The sequence below is a fragment of the Oryctolagus cuniculus genome, chromosome 1 (genome assembly GCF_964237555.1).
Source record: "Oryctolagus cuniculus chromosome 1, mOryCun1.1, whole genome shotgun sequence".
NCBI lineage: Eukaryota > Metazoa > Chordata > Mammalia > Lagomorpha > Leporidae > Oryctolagus > Oryctolagus cuniculus.
This window is the reverse complement of record NC_091432.1, coordinates 20,920,955-20,939,270: the sequence shown is the minus strand read 5'-3', so window position 1 is coordinate 20,939,270 and position 18,316 is coordinate 20,920,955. Positions and strand designations below refer to the sequence as shown.

Genomic DNA, 18,316 nt, shown 5'->3' with positions numbered 1-18,316 from the left:
TGCTGCCGAAGCATCCACGTGTGTGGCCGCAGGTACCTGCATGTGCGTGGGGACAGAACCGCAGGGGGCCTCACGCCTGGGCCCTGCAGCCACGCGTGGCATCTGGAGAGGAACAGGGGCGGCAAAGGGAGAAACACCTGCAGGAATTCTCTTTGCAGCAGCCTTTCACTTTACAAGTTTTATTTATTCGTTTATTATTTGGAAGGCAGAGAGGGGTAGATTTTTTTTTAAGATTTTATTCCTTTATTTGAGAGTCAGAGCTACAGACACACACACACACACACACAGAGAGAGAGAGAGAGAGAGAGAGAGAGAGAGAGGTCTTCTATCCACTGGTTCACTGTCGCTCCCCCTCTTCATGGAGGAACGACACTAAACCCTGCCTAGGTTTCCTATCCGAGTCACGGCACCATTATGTCGCTCCCCCTCTTCGTGGAGGAACAACACAGGACCCTGCGCTGTTCTTTCGTCTGCTCGGCCCTCCCCGGGTTTGCTGCTGGTTCTTCCCGGGTTGGCTGCCGTCCCTTCCACCTCCGTGGAAGGGCGGTTCCCCCTGCCACTTTCCCCACTTCCGCGGGGGAGCGGCACACCGCTGGCCGGCTCTCTCGGGGGCTGCACAGGTGTTCCTCTTAGATGTTCCTGGTGCATGTTGTCTCTCTCCTCCTTTATAGTCCTCTTCCACCAATCCCAACTCTGCTACCCACACGCCGAGTACGCTGCTCTCCACCATTCAGGAGCAGGATCAGCTCCTGCAGCTCAGTCAATCAAATTGGCGAGAGGCAGCTGTGTAGAAGTTTACTCCTCTCCTAGCGCCATATTGTGGGAGAGCAGATGTATAGAATAAGTCTTAATTCCAGTAACAGTCTAGTCTGAGTTGCTCCCCACAGTTCACTCCCTAAATGGCCACAATGGCCAGAGCTGGGCCAATCCGAAGCCAGGAGCTTCTTCCAGGTCTCCCATATGGGTGCAGGGGCCCAAGCACTTACGCCATCTTCCACTGCTTTCCCAGGCAATAATAGAGAGCAGAATCGGAATAGGAGTAGCTGGGACTCGAACCAGCACCTACATGGGATGCCAACACTGCAGGCAGAGTCCAGCCTACTATGCCACAGCACCAGCCCTAAGGGATAGATCTTGCATCTGCTGGTTCATTCCCCATATGCTTCTAACAGCCGGGACTGGACAAGGCCAAAGCCAGGACCTCCATCCAGGTCTCCCACGTGAGTGGCAGGGGCCCGGGGACTTGAGCCATCCTCTGCTGCCTCCCAAAGTGTGCAGTAGCAGGAAGCTGGAATCCGAAACAGAGCCAGGACCCGAGCCCAGGCAGTCTGCTAAGCTGGCAGTGACACCCTCACGTCGGGCACTGGCTTTTACCCACCGGGGGAGCTCTTTCCCCAGCCTGCGGTGTTTGTAAGAGGCCTAGCAGGTGACATCGGGCGAAGCCAAGGCTCCTGGGCCCCAGCAGAAGTCAGTCCCAGGCGGGGCAAGAAACCTCCCACCAGCGTCACATCGTGGCGGGGTTTCCCCAGCTCTAGTTGATGGGGAGGTAAATGACTTAACATAGGGCTTCTGGAAGAAAAATGGCTCTGTTGGCTCTTATGTCTGCTAAGGAAAAGGATCAGTCTGTCCCTCCATGAACGTGCTGCGTAGTGTGGTACACGCTAGTTAGCTTCTCTGAGCTTCAGCCCTCTGGTCTGACAAAGGCAGGCATCGCGAGCTCACAGGGGCTGGCGGGAATTCTGCGAGATGGAGCGTGGGGCCGGGCTGGGAGCTGTGCTCTCCGGGGGACTTGGAGATTAGTGAGGCTGATCCCGAGCACACCAGGGAGGCCTTGCGAGCCCTCCACCCGGAGCCGTGGCCTCTGTGGCATGAGAAGCAAACATACCCCAGATCGGTAGGAAATGAGTCTTTATTTTCATAGCCTGTCGGCAGGACACCGCAAGCACTGGCGAAGGAAAAAACAATAACAGAACGGATCTCCGGGGGCTCTGGGGAGAGCGGCCTGCCCTCCTCCTTCCACTTCTTATCCGTGTGGGGCTGTGCAGGGTGAAAAGGGGCCCTTGCCCCCCGCCCTGAGCCCTTTCCAACTGCTGGGGACCCGGGAGATGATCCTGGGACTCTCAGGGTTTTCTGGGGTCCCTGTGCGGGTGTCTCGTCCTGTCTCTGCGTCCAGGACCCCAGCTCTCATGGACCCACTGCCCTTGGCTGGTCCCTGGGACAGCAGCCTCACTACTGGGCAATGAAAGGCCAGGGAAGGGTTATGGATGGTGTGTGTGTGTGTACGTGTGTGCATGGGTGCTTATACGTACATGTGCATGTGTGCGCATGCATGGTGTGTGTTGCATGTGTGTTCACATGTGTGTGCACGCACACATGTACATGAGTGTGTATGTATGTGTGTGTATGTGTGCTCTGAGCCATAGAAGACTCAAAAAGGACCTGGGCTGGCTGATGTCTGGACCTGCTTAAGCAGAGCAAGAGGTTTATGTATCCCGCGGCCTCCTCTGAGCCTCAGCTTCCCCGTCTGTAAAGTGGGACTAATTCTCAAAGTTCGAGAACAGACCAGTACACAGCCAAGAGCACCAACGGTGCCTGTAAGATGGCAGCCGGAACAGGGCAAGGCGCTGTTGTCCTGGGCGAGTGATGGCGGGGGACCTGTTGTCCCCAGCATCATGGAGACCTCTAAGCAGGCTGACGTTTGGACAGAGTCAGGAGGTGAGGGAGCAGCCCCCAGCATCGAGCATCCACGGAGGGCAGAGGGAGCCTCAGGGCTGCACTGCTGTGGGGCGGGGGTGGGGAGGTGGGGCCAAGTGGACAGAGGTGAGGGGCGTGGCCAGTGGCCTTGCCAGCCCAGGGCTGCAGCATCTGCCTTGCTGGTGCACGGGCCGCATCAGTGCCCTCTCGTTCACTTATGTCTCATTAGCATTTTCTTATTAGAGAGTTAGAGAAAGAAGGAGACAGAGCACCTGTCTGCTTGTTCACCCCCCGAATGCCTGCAATGGCCAGACTAGGCTGGGCCAAACCTGGAAGCTCAGAACTCAACCTAGGCCTCCCAGGTCAGTGGCAGGGACCTACCTACTGGGCCATCCCTGCCGCCTCCCCTCCCAGGGTCTGCATTAGCAGGAAGCTGGAGCTGGGAATGGTACCCTGATGGGGATGTTGAAGTTTTAGCCACAAGGCTCGACGCCCTCCCCTCAGCTTGCTCCCACAGCCCTGGAGGAATGAGCAGACGGGTAGCATGTGCCAAGGCCCTGAGGTCAGGAAAGTGACTCGTGGGGAAAGGACATTGCCTGTCAGTGCCTGTCAGTCATTGGCTAGAAGACTATCGGGCAGGGAGGTGAGGTGGTTCAGAGAACCCCTGAGTCGGCTTGTGAGAGCCCAGCAGCTCCAGGACTGAGGGCACCCCCGCCCCCACTGAAGGAGTCGCAGGTGCACAGGGGGAAGCGGGTGCACTGAGGCGAGGCGTCAGAGGGGAGTCGCCAGGAGCCACGGTGACTGCCATGCCCTGCCGGGACCCAGGGCTCTCCTGCAGCCTCCGTGGAGGTGCCTGGGCCAACTCTCAGCTGTTCCGCTTCTGAGTAAGCCTCCTGCTCACATGTACTCTGGAAGGTAGTGGATGATGGCTCAGGTTCTTGGGTCCCTGAGACCCGTGGGAAACTCGGGTTGGGTTCCAGGGCTCCTGGCTGCTGTAGCCATACAGGGAGTGCGCTGCCCCCCTCAGAGAAAATCACAATTAATTTAAAAAATAAAGCCAGGATGTTCGGTTACCTGGAGCACCAACAGGATTTGCTACAGTGTTGCAACCCCTTGAGTCTCAATTTTCTCTTCTGTATAATGACAGCACAGGCACCGGCGCTGTGGCATAGCGGGCAAAGCCACCGCCTGTGATGCCGGCATCCCATATGGGTGCTGGTTTGAGTCCTGGCTGCTCCACTTCCCATCCAGCTCTCTGCTGTGGCCTGGGAAAGCAGTAGAAGATGGCCCAAGTCCTGGGGCCCCTGCACTCACATGGGAGACCTGGGAGAAGCTTCTGGCTCCTGGCTTCAGGTTGGCTCAGCTCTGGCCATTGGAGCCATTTGCAGCAGATGGACGATAGCCCTCTCTCTCTCTCTCTCTTGGTTTCTATCTCTGTAACTCTGCCTTTCAAATAAGTAAAATAAATATTCGGCTGGCGCACCGCGCTGATCCGAAGGCAGGAGCCAGGTGCTTCTCCTGGTCTCCCATGGGGTGCAGGACCCAAGCACCTGGGCCATCCTCCACTGCACTCCCGGGCCACAGCAGAGAGCTGGCCTGGAAGGGGGCAACCGGGACAGAATCCAGCGCCCCGACCAGGACTAGAACCCGGTGTGCCGGCACCGCTAGGTGGAGGATTAGCCTAGTGAGCTGCAGCGCCGGCCCATTTTCCATGAACTTTCTGAAGTAGCCATGCAGAACCAACGCCATGGGGTGGCAGGTGAGGACAGGGCATGGCCTGAAGTGTCGGCTCTGTGGGCCCCCCACCTGCCACACACCAGGGGGCCTCAGGCCCCTGGATGATGACAGCAGATAGGGGTCCCTGCAGTTCTCTGCTGCTGCCTGCATTCCCCCCCACCCCGGACCCTGCCATCCGTTTGACCCCCGCTGCTCCTGGCCTGAGTCTGGGAGAGGAGCTGGCTGTGTCTTTAACGTTACACAGCGCATTTCACAAGGGATGCCGTCTCCACGGCAACCGCACACTCAGATAAGCAAGCCGGCCTCATTTTTTCTGAAAGGTTGAGGAACTGGGTGGGGGGAGTGAGGCGATCTGTCAGCGGGTGGGACTTGAAAGCAAGTTAATCCTCAGGCTCAGGCTCCGATTGCTTCCTCCGGGAGCCAAGGTGAGCCATTAGAGGAGGGGGCGGCAGGACCCCTCCTCCTGGCACCCCATCTCCAGCACAGGGGCTGCCACTGGACGCCTGGCGAGAGAAAGGAAGAGAAAGGGCTACGGTCAAGTTGTGTTTGATAAATTACAGCACTGTATGTGCCACCAGCTGGGGAGTCGGGGGAGAGAGAGAGAGAGAGTGTGTGTGTGTGTGTGTGTGTGTGTGTGGAGCTGTGGGGGGTGTTGGGATTAAGGACTCAGGCTGTGCACTCACACACAGGTAGCTCCAACTTCTGGCTCTGCCAGAGACTGAGGTGTTGGACAAGCTACTCAACCTGTTGAAGCCTCTGTTTCTTCATCTGTAAAATGGGTCTAGTAACAAACATCTCTTGAAGTTGGTGTAAGGATTGAATGAGAACGAATTATGTACCAGTGCTGAACATGGTGTCTAGCATACCGTAGGTACTTAATAAATGCTATGTGTATTTTAATGGTCAAGCATCTTTAAAAAAATGGATGATATTTATTTGAAAGTGGAGACACAGAGACACAGCATCTGCTGATTCACTCCCCGAATGCCCTGAAACCAGGAGCCGGGGACCCAGTCCAGGTCTCCCGTGTGGGTGGCAGGGACCCAACCTACTTGAGCCCTCACCTGCTGCCTCCCAGGGTTCGCAGTAACAGGAAGCTGGAATCAGGAGCCGAGTCGGGACTGGAACCCAGGCCCTCTGATGGGACCATGGCATTGCTGCCACACCAGTGCCCACCCCAGCGTTCCCTGTGATAAGGCGTCTCTGTGGGGAGAAGGGGGCCACTTGGAATGAAGCTCAGGGGCACTGCCCAAGCCACAGCTGCGGCTGTGTGTCCCCAGAACCCCCAGATCTTCCCAGCTCACTTCACATCAGCTCTGAGGTCCTCGTGGCGCTGGCTCCTGCAGCCTCATCTTCCCGCCTCACTGAGCGGGGGCTCACTCACTTTGCTCCTGCCACTGGCCTCTCTGGGTGCCCCCCACAAGCCGGGCCAGCCCCTGTCCTCACACCAGGGGCTGCTCTCCCATCACCATCCGCTCCTCACTGGCCAGCCCCAGCGACCAAGAGCTGCCGCCCCCTGCTTGCCTGGTCCTGATGTCGTCTCCATGTGAGTTTAAGATGCCCGCCCAGCGCCAGCCCGCCTGGGTGCAGAGCCAGTGTGCCATTCCCTTTCCTGGGACCACGAGCTGGATGGGTCATCTCAGCCTCAGTTTCCCCATCTGTGATATATGGGCCTACTGAGTCCCACCTCCACTGGTCCAAACTATAGGGCAGCAGCCCAGGCAGGAGGCCAGTGCTGGTGGTGGCCAGCCTGGAATTCCCACACAGGTGTGACAGTCGGGCCTGCAGCTGCCACCCCCATACTCCTGTCGCTGCTGGCTGTACAGGTCTCTGGGCCCAAGACCCCTCTCCTGGGGGCCTCTGGGGGTGCAGAAATGGGGTGCACCATGTCCTGAGCCCACCGCAGGCTTGCTCCAGTGCCGTCCTGGGCTGGAGAGTGACCGAGGACTGGCCCCAGGCCCGCCGTCAGTGGGGTTGTAGCCTGTGGCTGGCACTGCCCGTCCTGAGCCTCAGGGGTGAGCCCCGGCCACTTACGCATTACCCAGGCCTTGCTCCTGTTCCCAAAGCGGCGAACTGAGAGCTCCCAGGGCGGCATTGGGGCCAGGGTGGAGCTCCTGGTGCTCTGCTAATTTATCCTGACGGCTGTCATTTCATTTTGATTATTTACGATCGTGCTTCTGAGTCCACAGCCACGTGACCCGAGGTGTGCATTCCACGCGGGGAGCAGACTTGGCCGGGAGAGATTGGGTTTCAGCTTTGGCGATGTCTGCTGATTGGCTCAGGACACGGCTGCTGGCATCACCTCCCGCACTGCTGCCCCCGCCCCTGCAGGTCTCTGTGTTTTCGAATGATCTTGGCACTCAGGGCCTCATGGGATGGCTGACATTGCTTTGTTTCCTGTGGATTTCTTATCCTTGGGTTTTCATGCTGGTCCTCTCTGGGCGATGTCCCCTCAGAGTGCCCGGAACGGAGCGAGCTGTCCCCGTAGAGGGAAGTGTGGGTAGCCACTGCTCTCCCCACTTGTATTATGCATGAGGGCAGCAGTGACCAGAGAGGGACCAGGGTGTCCTCAGTCACACAGCGGCCACCAACTCAGCATGAGCCCGCTCACCTCTCTCCTGCCTGCCCTGGCAGGCTCATTATAGGGAGTCCAGGGGAGTGAGTTAAGTGCACATTCCTGGGCCCCAGGCAGGGCCAAGGGCTTGCTCAAGTTCACGGCCACTCACCTGGAGATGCTGACGAAGGGGGTGTGCTTATGAGTGGGGCATCTTCAGTGCTGCACCTGGTGGGTTTCTGATGTGACTGGCTTCAAAGGTGCCGGAGGTGCCAGTCCCCTCCCCCCCAACAGCACCCTCTCATCTCAGAAATCAGGGGACCCACATTCTCCCTCTGGAGGAGCTTTGTCCGGGGGCAAGCCTTGCCCTCTTCACTCTGGGCATGAGTGGCTCATCCACGAGGGAGTCTGCAACAACAGTCCCCCCATTGCACTGTTGGTTCATCCAGTTTCTCCTAACAACCCACGGAGGCAGACAAAGCAAGGCTCACTCTGCCCATTTTGCAGATGAGAACATCAAGGCCTCAGTTGATTCCCCTGAGGGCATGCAGCCAGTGAGTTCACAAAACAGACTCTGGATATTGGAGCCCCATGTAGCCTGAGGGGGTACGGCGTTAGGGGGTCAAAGAGGAGGGGCTGGGGGCTGCCCTGTGGCACCGTGGAGTAAGCCGCCACCTGCAGCACCAGCATCCCATATCAGGGCGCTGTCCGAGTCTCCGCTGCTCTGCTTCCATTCCAGCTGCCTGCTAACGCACCCGGGAAAGCAGCAGGTGACCCAAATGCTTGGGCCCCTGCTGCCATGTGGGAGGGAGACCTGGATAGAGTTCCTGCTCCTGGCTTCGGCTCTTGCAGCCATTTGGGGAGTGAAGCAGTGGAAGGAAGACTCTCTCTCTCTCTCTCTCTCTCTCTCTCTCTCTCAAAGAGGAGGGGGTTAGGAGGGAAAAAGGCTCTGAGCCATCCATCCATCCATCTCCATTCATTCATTCTTTGTGTTGGTTTGCCACAGCCCCAGTGGCAGGCTGGTTTTGGAAGGGAGGACCTGGCAGTGGTCTGCTGCTCCCTAGACTGGCTGCCGTGGGATCGTAGCTACTACGAGGAGGAAGGAACCTACCCGTCAGGGTTGAAGGGAAGCATTTCCAAGTCCTCTCCTGGGTGCAGAAGTACCTAGCACAGCGCGTGGCACAGCCGTCAGCCACGACTTCCCAGTGGGGCCGACTCCTGGCTGTGTGCCCAGGCCCTGAGAGCCCGGTCCTTGTCCCCGGGCCTGGGGGCACTGAGGTGCAGAGGGGGCTCTCCCAGCTGCACCAGTCCCAGGGGCCGTCCTCCCCGATGCCCCAATGCGGTGCCTCCGCCGCTTGCTTTACAGCATTCTCCTCCCCTTGTCTCTTAGCAAGGGATTCTGGAGCACGCTGCCTCCTTCAGAGAGACAGCAAGACCGGGACAGACGGGACCACGCCCCGGGCGGCCTGCAGAGAGAGGACCAAGGCGGGTTTGTTAGTCAGCCTTTTGTGACTTTATGGAAAATACCCAAGCAGGAGCCAGCGCTGTGGCACCGGAGGTAAGCCCACCGCCCACAGTGCTGGCATCCCATCCTTCCGATCCAGCTCCCTGCTAATGCGCCTGGGAAAGCAGTGGAGGATGACCTCAGTGCTTGGGCCCCTGCACCCCCGTGGGAAACCTGGAAGAAGCTCCTGGCTCCTGGCTTCTGATCAGCTCAGTCCTGGCCATTGCAACCATTTGAGGGAATGCAACAGTGTTGGAAGATTCTCTCTCTCTTCGTCTCTCTCTGTAACTCTGACTTTCAAAATAAGTAAATGAAACTACAAAATTAAAATAAAATCCAATCTCAAGCAGCTCCCGGGGAAGGACCAGGCTCGTTTCGGCTCGCTGTCTGGAGGTTCATAGCCAAGATCAGGCAGCCGCATTAGCCCGAGGTCTGGGGGAGGCGGGCAATGGCAGAGCAGGTGCAGGAGGAGCAGTCACAGATGAGCCAGGACACAGAGAGAAGCGAGGCCCGGCTCAGCTCACGTAAGTGCCCTCTCTGGAGAGTTGCCTGCCTAGGGCCGGGCCCCATGACCCGAACGCCTCCCCCTGGGCCCACCTCCCAGCCGCCTTAAGTGGGCCAGGCCAGCACCCTCATCCATCAGCCAGCAGCACTAATCTATGAGCTGCTAGCAGTGGCTTTGGGGCTTACCCGTCTGCACAAGTGAGGGAGCCCATCGAGTTCAATCTGTAGAAGACGCAGGGAGCTTGGTTTGGGTTTAGAAGGTAAGGGAGCTATGAGGTAGCTTCAAGCTCGAGAGTGGCGTGATCAGATTCTAGTTAGTTCTGTGGAGAATAGATTCTGACCAGGCAAGGGTGGAAACCAGAGATCAACGAGGAGGGAACCACAGCATCCAGGCACCAGGTGGTAGGAACTGGGGCCCGTGCAGTAGCAGTTAGGGATGGTGAGCAGAGGTTGGATTTGGGACGCGTGGGGGAGGTAGATTTGGCGGAGCTTGCGGGTACATGTGAGGGATGGCGGTCGGGGGGTAGAGAGTGGTGGATTTTTGTGCCTGAACATCCGGGAGAAGAAGCCCACCATTAGTGAGAGTGGGGGAGGGGGCAGCACACTCCCTGTGAACATCTCCCTGGTGAGAATGAAAGATTCTTTTTAAAAGTTAATTATTTGAAAGGCAGAGAGACAGAGATCTTCCCTCGACTAGTGCACTCCTCAAATGCTCACAAGAGCCAGGAAGGGACCCCAACCCAGGCCTCTCCCACGTGGGTGGCAGGGACCCAAGTACTTGAATGGTGACCTGCTGACCCCTGGGGTGCACATTAGCAAGAAGCTCAAATCTGAAGCACAGCTGCGACTCGAATCCAGACACTCCGATATGGGGTGTGTGTGTCCCCAGTGACATCTTGTCCACTGCACCAAATGCCCGCCCCCCAAAAAGATTCTCCAGGACCTTTGCTGTGCCAGGTTCGTCATGGCTTCCCCCGAAATGTGCAGGTGGTGAGGTCGGGTGCGCCGGAGCAAGACAGAAAGAGTTAATTTTCCCAGCCAAATGGAAATCCGCAGCTGGCCTTCCGCTAGGTGGGCGAGGCAGAGCAGTGGCCCCTGGCCCTGCAGCCGTACTCTAGAGAGGTTTGGGGCCAGTGTGAGCCCAGCCTCCCTTGCTGGAGAGTGGGCATGCGTGCTGGGTCGCATCAAGGCTCTGCTAAGTCCTGCACGAAGGAGTCTCTTTCAGCTGCGCTGTTCCTGCGCTCCCCAGCCCCGCGTGGCAGCCCCCCTCAGGTCTGCTCAGCTGCGGGCTGTCCCTGGAGGGGGGTGGGGTGGGGGGGGGCGTAGCGTCCTCCCCCACACAATTGGCTCCTGGGAACTCTCGAGTACAGCCTGGGGCATCCATGTAATGCTCTTATCAGCGTCCTCACTCACGTGGGGAGAGCAAAGCTTGTGGCAGGGTGAGGGCCCTTGGTTGTCACTCAGCTACCAGATCCAGAGCAGGATGTAGTCCCAGGAAGGCAGGCAGGACCCCCGCCCCTGCCCCCGAGCCTGGCCACTGCCCACCCCCAGCCATGCCACAGGGTGGGGGCGGGGACAGGTTTGCAGTGTACATGGCCAACTTGGGCCTGGACTCTGCCTTCCCCAGAGGTGCCCCTCTACGCTCCCCCCTGCCCCCCAGCCATCCTGGAGCTGGGGCTGAGACTAGGAGAAGCCCATGGAACCCGAGAGCTTTCAACAGGAAACGGGTATAATTTTGGTCAGGGGCTCAGGCAAGAGCAGGGGGAGCCTGCCAGACACAGCGGCATCCAAAAGCAACAGGGAAGGGGGCGGGGCTTAGGGTTTCAAGTCTGTGCTTTGCAGGGGTGCATCGGGACAAATACGGACGGCTCATTCGGACCCAGGCAGGCTGCGCCGTTCCCACCCCTCCCACGTCCCTGCTTGTTGAACTGAGTGGGACAGGGGGTCCCCAGCCCCGCGCCCCCCCCCCGCCCCAGCCTTTGTGCTGTGCCAGGTCACGCCCTGCAGCCGCCTCCCCCACCCCACCCTTGGCCTCTGCGGGTTTTGTTCCTCTGGGAGCCCCCCAGAGAGTGGCCGCAGTGGGGGCCGTCGTGGGGAGGGATGACAATGGCGCTGTTGTGCAGCCCGCAGGCCCGGCCGCTTCCCAGGGGCCCCGGCCAGCATTCCTCAGCCCTGCCCAGGACCTTCCTGAACCCTTGGAAAACCAGACTCAGCTGGCTTGGTGGGGAGAGGGACTTGGTCCGCCCTCAGCTCTGTGGCGTCCCCCAGCCCTGGCCATCATGCAGTGCCAGTCCCGGATTTAACGGTCTTATTAGATTAGCCAGTCCCTTCTTCCTTCGCGTCTCCCCAAACCCCTGTTCAACTGCATTTCAATTCCACAAACATCTCCAGGCCCCTGCAAGGGAGGAACAGCCATGGTTCCCGGCGGGGAGAGCCAGTGAGGCCGCTCCCGGGCGGGGTGTACAGAGCCACGTTTAGTGTCTGCTACGTGCCAGCTCACGACGACCCCTTGACGTGGGCCCCACTGCCCTTCCCTCCCTGTAGAAGGGGAAACTGAGGCAGGAGGCATGGTGCCGGGGAGTGGCAGAGCCAGGCTGCCCTCAGGGCTGCCCTCCCATGCCCACTGCACGTGTTAGGTGTGTGGCAAGGAGGTATTCGCTAGGCACTAGGATGGTGTGGCTTTGGATTCACGATACACAGCTAGCGAAGCACCCATTTTCATGATGGAGAAACTGAGACTCCAAGAGGGGTGAACGAGATCACCGGAGGCCCCAGAGCCTGTGGATCTGGCAAGCCTGGGCTTAGAACCTCTCCCGGTCGCTTGCATTGCAGCTGAGCCCTCTGCCCCGTGCCGATGCTCGGGACGTGTGCAGTGAAAGCCCTGACCAGGGCCTGGGCTGGGTGGGCTGCTCTGGCTGTGGGGGGCGCTGTGGAGTCTTCTCCCATGGACTTGCATTTGCACAGACCCGGGAAACTCTGCATGAAGCGCATTTGGCACTGATCCTCGCGGGGGCCTCTTCCTCGCTGCCCAGGCAGGGACCTGTCTGCAGCACCTGGACGAGATTCCCCCAGGCCCCTGGTGGCCCCTCCTTGAGAGGGCAGCTGCCCAGGAAGTACGTGGGGCCACATGTGGAGCTAATGGCAGGGCACATGCACACAGGCGCTCAGTGCCCCCTTGGGCTGCCGACTCCTAGGAGAAAGCCAAGAGGGCACAAGGTCTCTTGTTCACATGGAGACCCTGACCCTGACCCTGACCTTGCAGCGCAAGGTTGCATAGGCTGACCGGGACAGGACCCAGACCAAAGCTCATATCAGACTCCCAGAAGAGCCAGTCCCATGCTTTCTAAGCTGTATACATGTATTTATTGTTTATTTATTTATTAGTTATTTTAAAGATTCATTTATTTATTTGAAAGTCAGAGTTATAGAGAGAGATGAGAGACCTAGAGACAGAGGTCTTCCATCTACCGGTTCACTCCCCAGATTGCCTCAATGGCTGGAGCTGGGCCAACCTGAAGCCAGGAGCTTCTTCCGGGTCTCCTACAAAGGTGCAGGGGCCCAAGGACTTGGGCCATCCTCTACTGCTTTCCCAGGAGCCTTAACAGGGAGCTAGATCAGAAATGGAGCAGCCAGCAGCTCAACCCGCTGCACTACAGCGCCAGGCCCTGTTTATTTTTAAAGAGCGACAACATAAGGGTGGCAGAATTGGTACCTGGGGGTTCGTTTGTAGTCTTTGTGTCCCCGCCCCCCCCCCCATCCCCACCATGTGCGTGCTTGAAAACTTCCACAACTGTGTTAAAATGACGAACCGAAAGTTACCGCCGCAGGAAGACCTTCCTTGCTTTGCTGAACCAAAACAGCAGCTTCCTCCTTCGCTTCCTCCGTGGGCTTGGTCCGGCCTACAGTTCCTTCATGAGCTCGCTCTTTGCGCCTGTCTCTCTCTCGCTCACCGTGGCTTTCCTGTGCCGCCTTGCACAGAGCTGACCACAGAGCCAGCACCCAGGAAACACCTGTGCCATCAGCTCCTACAGGGCTGCCTAGGGGCAAGGTGGGCTCTCTGGACCTGCCATGGACCAGGGGCCCTGCAGGAGAGTGCACGGCAAACACGTGGGCTCTGAGACAGGTCCCGGGACCCGGAAAAGCAGAGTGCAGTGTGGCTTGCTGGGGTGGGGGTGGGGGTGGGATAATGGCACGAGGGGCAGCGGTGGGGGCTGCAGGGTCTGGAAGAGTTCGGATTTTCTTCTCAGTGCAGCCAGCAGCCATCGGAGGAGGAGGGGAGGGTTTTATGTGGAGGCCCTCCAGGTTCTAATTTGCATTTTAAATAAATCCCTCTGGCTGCTGCGTGGAGAATGGATTATAGGAGGAAAAAGAGGAGAGGAGCGAGCAGAGGTGTGGGGGATGGCAGTCAGGGCTGCCCTACCAGCTCCACCAGGGTGTGTGTGTGTGTGCGTGTGTGTGTGTGTGTGTATCTCTCTTTCTCTCTCTCTCTCTCTCTCTCTCTCACACACACACACACAGAGAGATGCATGGCCTGTTTCTGTCCAGGGGAGGGATGGTGGGGCTGCAGCAGGGAGAGGCTGTGGGTGGGGACCCCAGAGCATCTGGCCAGGGGGACAGCAACATCAGCGTGTCCACAGTGGTCCCCCAAAAGCTGGGCAGGAAATGAATGATGAAAGAAGATGACACACGGAGCCATCCTGGGGGGCCCTGCCCCGCCCTGCCCCATCTGCTCAGGCACCTGCTGTGGCCCTGGGATGCTCCAGCGCCTTAGTGGTGGGGGCAGTGCTGTGGTCAGGGCAGGGGCGTGGGCAGGTGGCGTGAGCACCTCCTTTCACGCACACTCATGTTTCTGGGCCATGGGCAGGAGCCCAGAGCTACTCGCTGGTCTGTGAGACCCCATTTTTACCACCCTGGAGTTCAGCCTGCTAAGGAGAGCAATAGGAGTAGACACAGACTGTGACCCAGGGGAGACAGCAAAATCCACTTGGGAAGGGGAAGGTTTTTAGGGAACCAGCGTTGAGGAAGGAGTTGCAAAAGTCTTTATGGAGGGAACCTTACAGGACGGGCTTGGCGGGGGGGGGGCATTCCAGCAGCGGCCAGCGGTTTCCAATGCGTGGGCATGGGACAGCATGAGTGGACGTCTTCAACAAGGAAAGCCTGGTCCCTTTGGGGGGCCAATCCTGGGGACACTTGGAGGAGTAGGGAAATAATCAACAGGGAAACTTGGCTGTGCTGGTGTATAGAAGTTCTTCGTACTGAATTAGGGCAGTTGTCTGACCATGGAGTGGCTTTGAAGGTTTGGGATCAGGCCAGTGGTCTGAGGATCTGACTCTGGTAGGCATGGAGAGGATGGAGTGGAGGAGGTGAGAGGCTGGGATGATTGTCTACTGCAGCTGTCTGAGCCGTAGAAGACATGGGCCTGAAGCATAGCAGAGACCTGGGGATGGAGGAAGGGGGTGGGGGTAGGAGGCAACAGGACGACCTGGGGACCTTGGCAGGGATTGGTCAGGCAAGGGCAGAACCACTCTGAGCCTTTTAGCTGAGTTGCCTTGGGGATTGTTGGCACTCCGAAGGAAAGCGATGGACACTCAGAGAAGGGAAAGGGCTGGTGGGAGGGGCCTGAGTGGGGATGAACTCGGCGGCGGGCAGAGGAGTTGGGGTTCTTCCTCCACCGCCTCGTACGTCAGAAGCTGTTCCAGCAGTGCTCGCTCAGCCCGGGGGTGGACGTGCAGCCAGCCAGAGCCTGCCCGTTCTTCATCTGTTTTTAGAACGTTGATTGATCTGAAAGCCAGAGCTGCAGAGAGAGAGAGAGAGAGAGAGAGAGAGAGATCTTCTATCCGCTGGTTCACTCCCCAGATGACCACAATGGCCAGAGCTCGGCCAAGTTGAAGCCAGGAGCCAGGAAGACCCAAGCACTTGGGCCATCTTCTGCTGCTTTCCCAGGCACATTAGCAGGGAGCTGGATCAGAAGAGGAGCAGTCGGGACTCGAACCAGCGCTCCTACGAGATGCTGATATCACAGCACCACACCCCAGCCCTGATCTTCATCTTTGCTCGGTTTCTTTGTCATTTCTGCTTCTAGATGGCGCTCCCTGGGAGGCCGCGATGCAGGGGCCCCACCAGTCCTTTCTACCTCTTGAGGACCCAGAATCCAGCACAGTCCATGGCCGGCAATGGAGGGCTCAGCTAGGAGACGCGAAGGGAAGGAAGGGGAGGAGCGGGCAGGGGGAGCCTCTTCCCCCTGAGCATGCGCAGGGCCTGGCCCCAGAGGCCCCTCAGCTGCTCTGTGCGGATGCGCCATCCTGGGCACACTGTGGGTACAGAGCTGGGCTCTGTGGCTGCCAAGCCTGCCCCGCTGTTTATCCCTCGGGTCTGGGTCCACAGTTTTTCTTTCAAGTCCAAAGACTTTTACAAATCGCAGCCTAAAACAACAACGTGGGCTGCATTTTTGAGGAGGCAGGGGGGTGGGGAGGTGGAAGGGAGGTGGAGGGAGTGGAGACCGCAAGAACCACTCCTTCCAGCCCTTCGCTGGAGCTCAGAGCCATAAAAACACCACGGGGCGTTTAAGTGCAGGCGCCCTGGGAAGAAGCAAGGGAAGAAATCGGTTTCCGGAGAAATGAAGACTTTCTTCTGGTCGCTGCATTTAGCAGGGAAGCCCTGGGGTGGGGAGCGGGAGTGACTGGCACCATAGGACCGCCACCTTGTGGGTGGGAGTGTGTCCTCACCGCGGGCTGGAGGAGCTGGCATGGGCCACTGCCCAGGAGAGCAGAGCGGGCCCCTGGTTCTCCCCAATGCTGCGGCGGGCAGGGTGGCATTTCTGGCCACTTTACACAGCTTTTTGTGATGCACACGTCACACCCAGAGCTGCTTTCTGGCTGAGGCTTGTTCCGTTTGGGGGTTGGGGGGTTCTGTGTTAAATTCGGGAAGATGCGGCAGGGGTGCGGAGAGGGGTACAGGGTAGGTGCTTCCATTGTGTTCTGCCTGAGGGTTTCTAGGAAGCTTCTGGGCTTCCTCAGGGGACTTGGGGGCCCCAAGGCTGGATGGTGAGTTCCAGTCCCAGGGCTGACATTTGCCGGCTATGGGATCTCGGCTCCTCCCTCAGCCTCACTGGGCTCCTTGGCCCTGGCCTTCTGCACATCTCCCCTGGCCAACGGGCAGCTTAGAGCAAGAGGCATGTGATCCATGGTGGTGCGGGAGGCTCCAGGGGCAAATCCTACCTTACCTCTCCCAGCTGCTGCCGGTGGCTGGCTGTGCTGGGTGATCCATCACTCCCCTCACACGGCATCTGCCCTCCGGGTATCTGTCCCTCTGTGTGTCCTCTGCTCTTATAAGGACACAGTCGCTGGGTTTAGGTCATCGTAATCCAAGATGACCTCATCCCCACTACATCTGCAAATAACTCTTTGTCCAAATAAGGTCATGTGCAAAGGGTTTGGGTGGATGTGAAACCGGGGAGGAGACTCTTCAAGCCAGGATACCTTGCCCCCTTGAATTGTCACCGTACCTTGTGAGGTCAGACACACATTGTTATCAACGGTGACTAACGTCCATGGGGTGCCACGTGCTGGGGAGGGGCCCAGGAGACCCAGAAGACGCCGCTGTGCACCTGCCGGTCTCACCCAGAGCAAGCAGACGTCCGCTGAACTTGGCCGAATGGCTGTTAGCCTGGAAGGGTGTTTCCAAGAGCAGGGGCTCTTTCTAGGAAATGCAGCCCCTCTGGGACAACCCCTGGGATGTCCACCGCAGACAACCTTGAACTTGTGTGGACTGCTAAAGACTGTGGTGAAAGCTACACTTTCCTTGTCACTTGTTCTGCTGGAAAATTCGGTCCAGCATGTGTTAAGAGATGAAAGAGTGCTCTGTGACTCAGGATTGTCTCGTTCAGTTGTTGGAACGTTGGCTGGGTGATCTGAGGAGACTTGGGCAGATCTAAGCCACGAGGACCTTGGTGTGGTAGGTGCCTTCCACACCTCTCTAGCGTGGGGGAGGGGGGAGCACATCAGCCATGAGCGGCGTGCGGTCTGCCAGCCAGGCTTAAGTGGGACTCGCGTGAACCGGGGCATGTTTATTTGGCCGGGTGTGTGGTTATCTGAATGAGCACTTGGTTATATGATATGCCGCTCACCAAATCCATGCTTTCCTGCATGGAAGATCAGGTTACGTTTAAGAAATGAGTTGGTTTTAAGTCATTTGGAAGACATAGAGTAAAGAGTACACAGGTGGGCCAAGGTTAGGGTCAAGTGAGTGACTGGAGAATGCCGTGGGCTGCCTGCTGTACACACCAGGTAGCAACAGGATGACTCCAATCTGGGTGAGTGGATTGGGTAGCCGGGCCTTCCTCCCTGGATTGGAATCTCTGATCTCTGTTCCACTGACTAGTAACCTCAGTGTTTCCATCTGTGAAATGGGGTGAGCCCCTGAGTGAGCTCTTCTCTGTGGGGTGCTATGCAGGAGAGAGCGCTGATCTGGGTGGGATGTGGCTGTGAGATCAGAGGCTCCACCAGTCCCCGGGGACTGACAGAAGCCACTCACCCAGGCCAGGAGCTTTGCCTTGCTTTGTGCTTTTTAAAAAAAAAAAAAAGAATCACTTTATTTGAAAGGTAGAGTTACAGAGACAGGGAGAGACAGACAGAGAACTCTTCCATCCACTAGTCCACTTCCCAAATAGTGGTTGGCAATAGCTAGGGGTGGGCCAGACCAAAGCCAGGAGCTAGGAGCTTCTTCCAGGCCTCCATGTAGGTCTGGGGACCGAAGCATGTGGGCCATCTTCTGCTGCTCCCAGGAAAATTAACAGGGAGCTGGATCAGAAGTGGAGCAGCCGGAACTTGAACCAGTGTCTGTATGGGATGCCAGCACTGCAGGAAGCTGGATTGAAAGCGCGGTAGCCAGGACTCAAACCAGGCACCATGCTAGGGCACGCAGGCTGAGTGCCAGCTTTAACCACTGCACCCAACACCTGCGGGGAGTGGGTGTTTCTGACCCTGATTCAGAGAGCAATGGCTGCAATGAGCCAACCTGGGAAAGGGGGCGGGAACTGAGTACAGAATCCTGGGTCTCAGAACAGCTCCCCCGGGGGTGGGGCAGCCCCTAGGCGATTGCGCGCATTGCGTGCATTGCACCTGCATTTCTGTCCCTCACCTGCCATGCATGTGGCTGGCGCGTATCTCTGTAGTGTGCGGGTGAGCTGTCCGAACACATCCCCTGGAGAGGGCAGCGGTCGGGAGAGGAGAGTGGGGAGGTGCTGGGGAGGGAGTTGTGATCTCAGGGGATTAAAAAGCAATTTGACCATGAAATGACTCCCTGGGGTCTGGCAGCTACACAGG

The 18,316-nt window shown here is 58.2% G+C and overlaps 1 protein-coding gene and 1 long non-coding RNA gene across 5 annotated transcripts in view; one reads left to right on the top strand and one right to left on the bottom strand.

The window, feature by feature from the left end:
* TSPAN18 (tetraspanin 18) overlaps window positions 1-18,316 on the top strand; it is a 167,416-nt gene that overhangs the window by 57,060 nt on the left and 92,040 nt on the right. Inside the window, exon 1 of one of the 4 annotated variants that reach the window (XM_017346150.3) lies at window positions 16,908-16,946. The exons of the other annotated variants lie outside the window; for them this stretch is intronic. The gene's annotated coding sequence lies outside the window, so the exon portion shown is untranslated. Of the gene's footprint in view, window positions 1-16,907; window positions 16,947-18,316 lie in introns of those variants that run through there. 4 annotated transcript variants of the gene reach the window in all.
* LOC108177715 (uncharacterized) lies at window positions 14,224-16,312 on the bottom strand. The gene is made up of 2 exons (XR_001794518.3): window positions 16,216-16,312; window positions 14,224-14,787 (listed from the first exon to the last, which is right to left on the bottom strand). It is a non-coding gene; the product is annotated as an uncharacterized lncRNA (long non-coding RNA).